The following is a 7540-nucleotide window of genomic DNA, read 5'->3' as shown; positions in this document are numbered from 1 at the left end:
TGGGGACAGGTTCTCCCAGTGTCTGTTTAAGGATTGGCTGAGTGGCGCGGGAGGAAAAGTTGCGTTTGGCAACATGCTGAAAGACACTGCAAAGGGGAGTGGGGGTTTGCAATAAAGGATTTTAAACCAAAGCCTCTTTGGTAAAGCAGAGGAAGGGAGGCAGGGTGGAAAGAATGGGTCTGTGGGGGGAGGAGGATGGATCCAGGATGACACAAGGTCCAGATTAACCCTAATCTCAGGTCTGCTGGTTTAGGTAAGGCCGAGGGACTGAAGGAAGCCGTGCCATGATGCCAGGTGGTCATGAGGAGGTTAAAACGGGAAGGGGGGGGGGGTGTTGCTAGGGTAGAAGAAGAGAAGCAAACGGTATCGAGTTTGCAATGTCTTTGCTTTCTGCAAGCTTCTTTTTTTTTTTGATCGGACTAAATTCTAAAACCAGAAATAATTGATTTATACCAGAAAGAGAGGAGCTGTTGTGTGGATTTTTTATTTGATTTTATTTTTTTGTGGGTGGGGTAAGAGCCCAGCAGGGGGGCTGTGGCAGCGGTGGCAGGGTGATTGGGTGGTTCGTACATGGTGACAGTGCCACATGCCCCGGTGCGTGGGATTAGAGGGACAGTCGGTAATCTGCTCTTTAGGCCGTATGTAGGGCAAGAGTAGCTTAGCCCGGCCGCTCTTAGCAAGGCTGGAGCAAGAGGGAGAGGAAGTGGACCGGCATTACGGAGCTGCACTCAGCTCACTCAAATCACCCATCAGTTGTTTTTTTTCTGCTTTTATCCTCCTGTTCTCTGTCTGCTTGTTTCACGTACAGTGCTGTGCAAAGGTATTCATACACCCCCTCAACATTGTCACATGTTTTAACTTGAATATTAACTTGGGATTTCATGTGATTGGCCCACACAAGGTAAACGTAAATATAAACTGGAAGGAAAATGATACATGGTTTTTGAAAAATAAATGAAATTCTGAGAAGTATCAAATGCATGGAGGCCTCCTTTACCCTCAGGTCTTGTACACATGTAGCCGGGTTTTTCTAAAAACGGATATCTCCCGCACATCGATTTTAAAAAATAAGATTGTACACACGGGATCGTTTTCATCCACATAAATCTGTTCCAGTTTACCACTTAGCGTTGTTTTAAACATACCAGACGCAGACGGGACCAGTGTGCAGCAAAGCTAAAACCGGTATCGGCCAATCAGAATCCTTCAAAACGATGGCCGCCATTGTTCCTGTGGCTCCTCCCGAATACCTCTAATTACAGCTCCTAGCTCCTGTTCCTTGACCTTTCATGAGGTCAACATTAAGAAGACCATCGTGGACAGGAAATAAACTTCGGACTGCTGTGCTGATTCCGGACAGCCTTTAACTCCGACGTCGTTACGTGACGGAAACATACATGGATGATTCTAGTCAGATCCGGGCCTACAGCCTTCTGAAAATTAACTACAAAGTGCGCGCTCTGTTCTCTCTGGACATTTTTGTTTATTTCCACGGGGTGGGGTGTCCTTATACGCCATACCACCCAAAGGATTGTGGGATTCCTTATAGCTCATTAGTGCCTGTAAGCAGAGGGGTCAAATAACTAAGTATAAATACTTCATTACCTTACCTAAATTTTGGTTATTTATACTTTAGGAGAGTAATAATTTTTATGCCTACTTTTTACTTCTACTCCTCACATTTTCATGCAATTTTCTGTACTTTCTAATCCTTACATTTTGAAAATAGTCTCATTACTTCTATTTTATTTATGCTTATTTTCGTTCTGGCTTGTCAATAAAAAAACAAAAATAAAAGCAATATTCAGATAAGTAGTGCTTCCCGAACAGAGGGATTTTGATTGTGTTTGGAGGCAGTACTGCACCAAGTTCAGTCATTCATTTTAACGACACCGACTACTGTATACAGACAACCATACAAGGATAATTAAGAGGTTAATGCGTTCATTTTAACGTCCAGTTTTGTTATCTTAAATCTGTTCCTGCAGCTACGCCTGGATGTTTGTTTACATTCCAATGATAACAATTAAAAGATTATTAATAATGTCTCTGAAGTTTGACTAATTGGACCAATGCATAAAATCAACCAGACATCAGATTTTCTGCTCCATGAAACCCATCTTGATCCTCAGTGTTGCACCTAAAAGGCCCTTTAATATATTTACATTATACTAAAAGGTTAATTTTCAATGGACACATATGCGGGTAAAACATCCAATCACACTTTTCTTTCAATATAAACATCATGGTATACTATTATGGTAATGGGGGGCTTACTTCTACTTTAACACTTTAAGTAGTTTTATATCTGGTACTTTTATACTTGAGTAAAAGGTTTGAGTTGATACAACAGAGGTCTTTTAAACTCAAGTATTTGTACTTCTACTTGAGTAATAAATGTAAATCCTATTCACACCTGCCGGTAAGAGACGTCGCGAGGTTCCTGTATGGTGAAGTAGCAGCGAGAGGAAGCATGCAGGCTCCTTTTCCTACCTCCTTCCTCACTGACTGCACTATCTGGACGGCACTTATCATGGCGACCGCTGACGGGCTTCTGCTTTGACAAAAGAGGTGTTCTGATGGAGCATCTGAGTCGGTGTAAGACAGCTGACCTCCAAGCACTCTTCCTCCTTTGCACCTCAGTATATTACGTTTGATGTGTGTTTTCACTTCAAAGTCTCGATACCAAGGGGAAGACAGGATATGCTGTGTGGTACCCAGGTTAATGTCAGTGAATTGATACATATTCTCAATAGTCAATCACAACACCAGCGTAATAGTCAGCACCTCTCTGATTGCATTTATTTTTTACTTCACTGAGTCACCAAGTCTAAAGCATTGCGTCACACGTGACATCACCACTGCGTTGTTTGTCGCAAAATGTGATGCGCCGGATGCTAAAACTCCGTTTTGTCACGTACACATCCACGTTTACGTGTGGATGAAAAGCCAAAACGCATAAAAATGTATTCGTTTTCCCAGATATCTGGCTACGTGTGGACTAGGACTTGTACTCTCAAATGAAAACCACATCAAACAACGACACGAGGAGGATTGATCAGAGAAGCAGCAAGATGGCTTACAGTAACTCTGGAAGAGCTGCAGAGAGCCATAGCTCGGGTTGAAGAATCCATGGTCCGGGATAAAAATCAGGTCCATGTTTTTCTTTTTTATTACTATTTCTATTTGTGTTTTTATTCTGTACTGCACTTTGAATCAATCTGTGGTTGTTGTAAAGCACTTTAGAAATGGAACTTGATTGATTGATGTATGTGCTTGAAAACCCTGGAGAAAACCTAGCGTTAAAGGGCAGTAAAACAACACACCACATTTTATCAGTGTTCCACTTACCCACCTATGATAATCAGGACCCTGCAGTATTTCTAACCTGCATCAGATATTTAGTTCCACCTGGAGTTTCTGTTTTTTTCTTAGTATGTTGCTCAAACACGGGATGACACGCTTAGGAAAGCTGGGACAAAAAGTACAAAAGGGCCAGGCGCTATGATTGCTGAATTTAATTATTCCACAAATATCTTTGTTGATTAAATTCTTTATGACATTCTGACAGCTTAAAGTTTATATTATGTTAATGTAAACGAAAAACAAAAACATGTTATAGGAAAACAATGGCCTTAAAATGTTAACAGTATCATGTTTCCCCGCTATTGTTGCAAAAGTTGTTGATTGGTTAGTTTGTATCATATTTCAGTCTTGCTCTGATTAATTGTGACAGGGTCAATAAAACGTACTTCTTTTTCATAAACCTAGTTTTGCTCGTCCATTTCAGGTATTTTCTTTTCAGTAGCTCTCTATATGGCTGGCTCTCCAGGGATATCTGAGCTCAGGTCACATCACACAGACAGAGCAGCCAGTTCAGTTTCACTCAGAAAGTCACTGGAAATGATGAAATACTCTTCGATTTTTTGGGGAACACCCAGATTTAATCAACAAAACCATTTGCAAAAGCCGAGCAAACAAATATAGACCAGTTTTGTTAAAAATTGGTTCGTATTGCAGTGCTTGCTGGGAGTGCAACCAATGAAATAACAGATAGCAGGGGTTGAATAAAGTGACCCCAATTTGACACTGGGAACATGTGATTTCATGTTTTTTTTTCTTTATTAATCTTTGTGTCAATCTTGTAAATCTTCTGTAAAAAGGTTAAGCATCAACTTTGTCTGTGAACACTTGAAAATCTTTTGATATAGTAAAAGTACAAACTTCAAAACCCAAAAAAACGCATACCAATCCCTAAAGAAATTCTAATAACTGACTCTTAATAGGGGCCTGATGTATTTATACGTTGCGCGTGTTTTTTCTTTGTTTTGATGTGTCGAGAAATCGACAGTTTCCTTGGAGTGTACTTTCACCGAATGAATGGCACTCCTTAATGATCCTTGTGGTATTAAGTTACGAGAGCACTCCAGATCCGAGCTCGACTGTACATGTTGCCAACAAACCAAGAGTCGCTTCATAAATGGAATAAATTATTTGAAGCGCTGGCATAACAAATGCGAAACAAGGTATAAAACGACATGCTACGTGGGTCTAAACTGAAGAACTAATTGGAAGTCTGTCCTCAGAAGCACAGGCAGGCTAAGTATTCACTGCATGGACTCAGTTACTGTTAAATGAGAAGAATGCACTCAGAAATATGAGAGCACGCAGTGTGTAATCACTTTCAAACACAAAAGGTTGCAGCAGCTTTCTTTTTCAGCCTGGAAACATTTCAGAGTTGACACTAATACACTTCGCTTAGGTTCAAAGGACCTAATACTGTTACTATGCGCTTATGCATTATTATTGCCTTACATAATGATCAAAGATTAATCAGCGGAACTGGAAGCTCGTGGAAACTTTCATTTGTGAAGCTCATTTATCAGAGGAACATTCATTTGTGATTCCTCTGGTTTCAAAATATCAACAGATCAGAGAGCCTGTATGTTGGTGCAGTGAGAAGGAAACTGTTTTTTAACTGCAGTGGTGTGATCCTAACGGCTGGACCACTTTGGTCCGATTCGCTTCTTTATGACACCTGCCTTGATCGATCTTTAGTATGAACCCGATGTAGATTGCTGGCAGGCGAGCAGAACCACAGCAAACCGGTCTGAGATAAACTGAAGAAGTATGAAGCAAAGTTAGGTTATAAGACAATGTCTCGCATATCTCTGTTAAACCTGAAAAGCTGAATATTGGAGGCAGGAGGCAGGGTGAGGACTAATCAGAGAAGCAGCCGAGAATCTGCTGGTAACTCTGGAGGAGCTGCAGAGATCCACATGGCCTTCATGAAAGAGACATTTATGACTTTTTCTTAAACCATGGCAGATCTCTGCAGCTCCTCCAAACTTTTCACTGGTAATGTACCTTGGGCGTCTTTGCTGAGCCTGTCTGTTTACGAGGACAGCCATTTCTTGTTAGGTTTGTGGCCGGTCCATCTTCTCTCTCCACGCTCAGATGATAGATCGAGCAAAGCTCTGGGAGATGATCAAAGCTTGTGATATAGTTTTATAACCTCACCCAGCTTTAAACTTCTCCTCACTAACCTGTCTGCTGGGTTACCTGAGCTTCATCATACCTTTTGTTCGTCCATGCTCTCTTACAAAGCATTGAGGCCTCCTAAGAACATCTGGAGATGTTTTTCTTTTTTACTAATTAAGTAGTAAACTGTGCAACCAACTGTCTTCTGAAGGAACTTGTCTGCACAGGATTTTATTTAGGGGTATCAAAGTAACGGGCTGGATAGAAATGCAGGCACACAATTTACATTTCTATCTCCCTCAGAAAAGGTTTTGATCTTCACTTCATAATTATTCGTGTTACAATGAATTGAATTGATGTTCATATTTTTCTTTTTTTTAAATTGGAAAAGCTCAAGGGTTGTGCACACTTTTGCGGGTGACTGTGTAGGTTTTGTAAACCTATCTTTCTTTGTCTAAATTCTAAATTTGTTTAGCCTTTATAAACACAACGAAGAGAAAAAGACACAGTTTGCTGCATCATGGTTTTCACTTTATTTTCTGTGCCGGGTCTCTGAAGCAAGACGAAAAATTGAAATGAAGATATGATTCCCGGCTATAACCCAATATAACCCAGGCAGAGTATGTATGTATTTGGTGCAAATAGCTGAAAACATCTAAAATGTACAGCAGCCTCCTTGGAAAGGCACCAGCGTCCAGTCTTCCCTCGCCCTTCATTCAAACCAGCCTCCACCTCATCCCCTCCCATTTTCCAATAAGCTGCCTGATTTATGTCAAGTGAAGTCAAGCACGAGCCAGCGTATGAATCAAAATTTGTCCAGTTTGCTTTTCCCTCTCCGGGCTGTGAATACTCCCAGAGAGCGCAAAATTGCCTCTAACCGCCTGTAGCTTTAGCAGAGCGATCAAACCCTTTGTTTTTTTTTCTCACCATCCCACAATCCCACCTGCTTTGGCAAGACGAAAGGGGGCCCTTTGAAAACACAGAGGCGACATGATTTATTATTCTAATTAGCCAAAGTGAGACTTCAGAAAAGCCACAATTACATTAAAGAGTCAAAGCAGCTTCCTGGTTAACAACTTCTTCTGCTGCTCAGATGTTAATGGAGCTGCAGTGCCGGCCAGAAGCTTGCATCCACTCTTCAACAGCGTGAAGGTCATGTTAAAATCGGCTTTTAATTGTTTATTTGAACTTTTCGTTTTTGGGGGGTGGGGTGGATGTTTAAAACCCGAATTGAAGGATGATTTTAAACCAGCATTGGTTCAACACGTTGGAGTTAACTGAGTTATTGATGCTGTTGTATGAGTAAGCACGTTGCGAGTTATTGTACAATCCAGAGTCAGATTACTCAAATGTGTAAACATACGTGGCAACTAAAGTCGATTCTGACTTTCACATTTCCACACAGGGGTCAAAATTCTGCATCCAGGATAAAATGTACACAAACCATCTGTCGACTTTATAAAATAAACCCGAATCTGTAACAGCCAATCAGGCCCAGAGCAGGAAGCTTCCACCAAACATACATCCTCCAAACATACTTCTGGGCATTTTGATCAAACTTTGTGTCATTTGATCATAAAATGTTCCTCCAGGAAAAACTTGCTATAATTCCTGTGTTTGGGTTTCTCTTGTGTTGCTGTTTTCTTTACCTGTTGTCTTTGTTCTTTAGGGTATAGCCTTATTAGTTCCTTCCTTTGTGTTTAGTTTCTTAGTTTATTCTTATGTTCTGTTCTTCATACGGTGGGAATAATTTAGTTAGATTTTCCACTTCATTTGATAGTTTCTTTGTTTTTCTGATCAGCTCCATTCAGTGGCGCCACCAGGGGATGGCCAGGGGTGGCTATGCCCCCCCCCCCTTGCTATGTCCTGGCCACGCCACTGGCCAGTGTAAATTGTAGCATCAGTTTAGTATTTCTTCCCATGATGCACAGCCAGCAAGGCAGTTGCTCTTCCTGACCTTCTATCACACTTTTATATGTACCTGCCAGTATCTACTTTCCTCTAGTAATTGTTTTGTTTTTCAATAAATTATTAAATGTACACCTTATTTCTAATATAA

This window comes from Fundulus heteroclitus, chromosome 19 (genome assembly GCF_011125445.2).
Source record: "Fundulus heteroclitus isolate FHET01 chromosome 19, MU-UCD_Fhet_4.1, whole genome shotgun sequence".
NCBI lineage: Eukaryota > Metazoa > Chordata > Actinopteri > Cyprinodontiformes > Fundulidae > Fundulus > Fundulus heteroclitus.
Note: the sequence above shows the minus strand (reverse complement) of the source record.